This window comes from Laccaria bicolor, genomic scaffold (assembly GCF_000143565.1).
Source record: "Laccaria bicolor S238N-H82 LACBIscaffold_31 genomic scaffold, whole genome shotgun sequence".
Lineage (NCBI taxonomy): Eukaryota > Fungi > Basidiomycota > Agaricomycetes > Agaricales > Hydnangiaceae > Laccaria > Laccaria bicolor.
This window is the reverse complement of record NW_001889902.1, coordinates 253,189-258,401: the sequence shown is the minus strand read 5'-3', so window position 1 is coordinate 258,401 and position 5,213 is coordinate 253,189.

Below are 5,213 nucleotides of genomic sequence, written 5' to 3'. Positions count from 1 at the left end.
GGACTGGTATCAGGCTGGTATGCTGATTCTGTTTAGTTTTGAAATATGCTTTCAGTAGTCTTTCTCTAGTATTTATTTAATATACTGTTTAGTATTATAATATGAATTCAATACTCTCTCTTCAGTATTGAGTCCTCACTTTAAAATTATGTATTTCCAAGAAATCATACCCTTCAGATACTGTCTAAATTTCTGTCAGCCCATACCATGCTTCTATTATGGAAGTATGTAATATAGCCCTCAAAAAGTATGGTATAATGTTGCAGTATACTAATTGAATACTCTGCCCACAATATTGAAACACTATATAAATATTTTACTCTCATATTTTTTCCATACTAACAACATACTAATTGGATACTCTGCCTGTAATATTGAAACACTATATAAATATCTCACTTTGATATTTCCTTCATACTAACTGTTTAACTGGTTGCAACAGATTTAAACCGGTCTTTGAACAGTTTTAAAAGATTTTTGAAATGTGGCAACTGGCAACTGGACCAACCCCAAATTGGGGCAACTGCAACCGAAAAAAGACCAGACCATGGTCTGGTTCAGTTCGGTCCACCTGTTTTTTTCAGTCCTATGGACCGGACCCTTAAACACTATTTCCAAACTCTATCCACATGCACAAGCAAAGGTTTTGCTTTTCTTTTCAACCAATCTGCTGAAGGGGCGTTGGAGCCTGTATACAGTACACAAATCAGTGTGACGATATCTTCTATAGAAGGGGGCAACAGCTTAGACAATACATCGGGCTGTTGTGGATAAACAATTACATGGCCTCTGAGAGCTCTCTGATGGATGGGTGATGAGTTTGTGGACCCTTCTTCTTCATATGAATCCTAATCACCTCCTTTTAAATGCACCATGATAGCACAAGCTCTGCAAAGTGCAATCATAAACTCTTCAACAGCAGTAAGATCTTTCAGTTCATCTGGTACATTGCCAATGAATAGCCTATTAATGATCGCCAAAGACATTGTTCGACCGGATGACAGACAATTGCAGCAAGCTTTGCAAATGAGAATAGAATGAGGTATGCCATCTTTCCCAACAACACCATCTGAATCTAATAAAATATCATTTAAAATACCATCGGGGTAAGGCAGAGGGGGACAAGGCAGATCTGGATGTAACCAAAATTGATCTGCCTCACCAGTCGATGCAAAGGGCTCATCAGGATCCTCTGTACTGTCATCAAAGTCTGGTCTTCTTAACAATGCAAGGTCTATCTCTGATATAAGCAAGCTTTTCATAGACTGACGAAGTACCTTTTCCACACATGATGCACATGTGCCAGAAGAGAGAGTCAAAGATGATGTAGCATGTTTGAAATTGGCTACAAGTCCATTGAGCAGTGATTTTTGAGGAACTTTAGGCCAGCGACAATGAGCATCATTCAAAGTGTCCATGTGAACATTACGTGCATTAAAGCATGCATTACACTTGAGACTTTTCTTACCCTTTGCAGTTGAACAGATGAAATGCTTCACAATGCAGTGGAGTTTAGTGATAGAATCAGTTTGAGTCCATTCAAGATGATACATAGAAGCTACCTGACGAAGAGTTTTCAGTCTCATCTTGTGAACAGTACATGCCAGTAATGAAACACCAAAATCAGTAATTCCCAAAGGCAGGAGCTCATTAACAGTGCTTTCACAAGAGGGAGGACCTGTGTCTGAACATTCCTCAGATTTACAATGGCCGCCACACACATGCATGAACAATCTATGTCATATGGTTTGAACTGAGCCATGAGCATCTAACCCATGCATACCACATAGGTGTGTTAGTGTCATTTATCCATATCATCATAATCACTCAAAAAACGAGACAGTTCATAAAAAGTGTGAGGGTGACCTAGGTTTTTTAACCGTGTTTCATAGAAGTTAAGAAGATCAGATTGGACAGAGTTTTTGTAATTCCATCCAGCCTTGAATCCCAATAACACTGGATGCAATCCACATTAACTTGAACTAAATTATTGTAAAGAAATTGTAAAGAAAATTTAAATAATTTTACGGTAACAATGTCTAAAACATTGTAAAATTATTGTGATTTTTCTTTGGATAATACTGTTGTTTTTCAAGAAAAAGTCACAATAATTTTACAATTTTTCAGACATTGTTACTTTAAAATTATGTGAAATTTCTTTACAATTTCTTTAAAATAATTTGATTCAAGTTAATGTGGTTTGCATCCAGTGTAAGATACAAATATTTTCAAACAATGAGAGTGAAATCTTATTCTCCCGAAAAGAATTCAGTATATCTGACGATAACAACACCACAAGGGTAGACATCATTTTCGTCATATTAGCCACAACGCGGCAAGTGGGAAGCAGTTGCCGATGACAATGGCCATATAGTAAATGGTGAACAAGAACCATATGCCAGTTTTTCTGATCGAGACCTTCGTACAGGATGCCATGTTGTTTCAATGCATTGATGAGTGCAGAGCTACTTAGTGTTCACAGGTCCAGTCTACAGGACTGAACCACGGTCTGGTCTTTTTCCCGTTGCAGTTGCCCACATTTGTGGTCAGTCTAGTTGCCAGTTGCCATGTTTTTGTAAATATATAAAAACCGAAAAAGACCGGTTTAGACCAGTTGCAACTGGTCTTTCGTCCAATCACGTGCTGGACCTTACTCGTGCACATTTTACTTAATTTTCGGTCCCTGAATCATCAAAAACGGTCAAGAATTGGTTGAGATATGGCCAAAAACATTTTTATACATGTGATTCAAATGTACATCCTTTCTGTTTTCGCCCTACCTCAGTCAAATCTTGACGGAATTGCTTAGATTTTTGATCAGTCTATGGAGAATTAAAATATCTATCTACGTATGCAATGTACGTGAGGTAATATTTAGTTTCTGTGGTGTAATAAATTTTACAACAAAAGACCGGTTGCAACTGGTCTGGACTGGTCCAAAGCGGTCCAGTTGTGGTCCCTCAATATTTGGATTGGTCTAGACCAGTTGTGGTTGCCAGTTGCATCATTTTGAGGTAAAAAACTGGACTTAACTGGACCTGCGAACACTAGAGCTACTCGAAGCAGGTTGAATTGGTGTCATAAAGAATCAAGCGCATGTGTAAATTTTTATCATTTAAATTTATGTTCAATGTGGACACATTGTCCAAGTATTGATAATTCTTGTCAAATGGCCGAAACGGTCAATATTTTGTGACATGTGATAAATAAGTAAACTTACCGTGACTGGCACAGTTGGGTCAATCAGCTCCAAAGAACGTCTGACCCCAGAATGTGACATGATCTTACATATTGCCAGTGCTGCAGCATTAGTTTTTGACATCATGCACAAGTTGTCTTTCACATTGGGAAAGGCTATTCTAAGCCTTTCATATTGATACCTACTGTCCTATCTAAAAACATAAAACATAATTATAGGTTCATGTGGGGATATGGCTGAAGGCTTGCCATGACTTTACATATTGCTATTGCCACATCACCAGTTTTTCACATCATGCCCAAGTTCACTTTCACACTGTCTGCTTTCACATTGATAGCTACTGGCCTGTCCCAAACATAGTCAACTTTGATATCAGCTCTTTGAGGGCTATAGGATGATAGGCTGATTCATCCTTGGAGGTGTCCTCAAGTCAGGTCATGTTGTAAGTTGACCATGTATTGAGACAGAACAGTAGATATCAACATGAATGGCCTCCTCTGGCTTGAAAGCCAAGATGTGAAAAACTGGTGATGTGGCAATAGCAATATGTAAAGTCATGGCAAGCCTTCAGCCATATCCCCACATGAACCTATAATTATGTTTTATGTTTTTAGATAGGACAGTAGGTATCAATATGAAAGGCTTAGAATAGCCTTTCCCAATGTGAAAGACAACTTGTGCATGATGTCAAAAACTAATGCTGCAGCACTGGCAATATGTAAGATCATGTCCATCATTCAACCTCATCCCCATAACCTAGACAGGGCCAAGGACACCATAACCTACATGTCAACTACAAACTTTTGTAGTCTAAAAAACAGACACTACACACTTTTTCAAATGAAAAAGCAGACACTACAAACTTTTCCAATAACAAAGCACATGCTACAAACTTTTGTAGTCTAAAAAAGTGGACAGGACAACCTTTTTTAATGGCTCTCATATAATTCCTCAAACTAAACATGGAATAGGGTCCCTGCAATGTATCTGTATATTCCCCAGCCATTTCCCCATCAAATATGTGCCATGTATGGGATGGATGGGCTAGGTTGACTTTGGATAACCTTTTAGCCCTAACCCTCAGTAAAATTTGTAGTCTATGTCCCACTTTTGTAGTCTTTTGTAGTCTATCAGTAAACTTGGTAATACACCTTCCTTTTTTGTTCATTTTCCCACAATACAATAATTGTAGCCCTTTCTTTTAGCTTTCTAAATGTACTGAAATCATATTGTTTGGTTTTGTTTTCAGGGAGAAAAATGCAAAAAAAAAATTGCGATGCTGTTGGGATTCCTTTACCTCATATCTCCACAACAGGAGCACTTCAGAACATAATTCAAACAGATTCAGGAAGCTACAGTGCAGGGCTACAACTTTCGTTTTTGACCATTTTAGGCAATTGGTCATGTGACCACCCTTCCAAACACCCATTGGATGGACCCTAACATGTATAATTATCCTTATCTGGTTTTATTGCACCTTTTGGTTGGTTTAGAATGTCCTTTCATCATTTGGATATATACAGTGGACCTAGCCACCATTCCTATTTTGGTAGGTTTCCATATTTAGAAGTACACCCTGGACCCTGAAATTAGTAATGAAATAGCCCTGATATCCTAATGGATATGATATGAAAATGTGAATGAAATATCAAGAGCTGCATAATAAAAAATCACAATGAAAACAGTGGTGGTAAGTATGAAAGTCAGAATGAAATATCAGGAGCTGCATAATGAAAAACCACAATGAAAGCAGTGGGGGAAAATATGAAAATCTCAATGAAATACCAAGGGCTACATAATGAAAAATTGCAATGAAAATAGTGGTGGTACAGTTGAGTGCAAAAAGAATGAAGGTTGGTTCATTTTTCTGGTTCTTTCTAAGAATCTATTGTACCTCAAATGTATTTGTGTATTCTTTTACATCATGTAGTTGTGTTACACTTCCCTTGGTATGGACTAATTTCAGTGAAAGCTGGAGCCTTGAGAAGGTTTTTGTTCTGGAGGCCACTTTGGC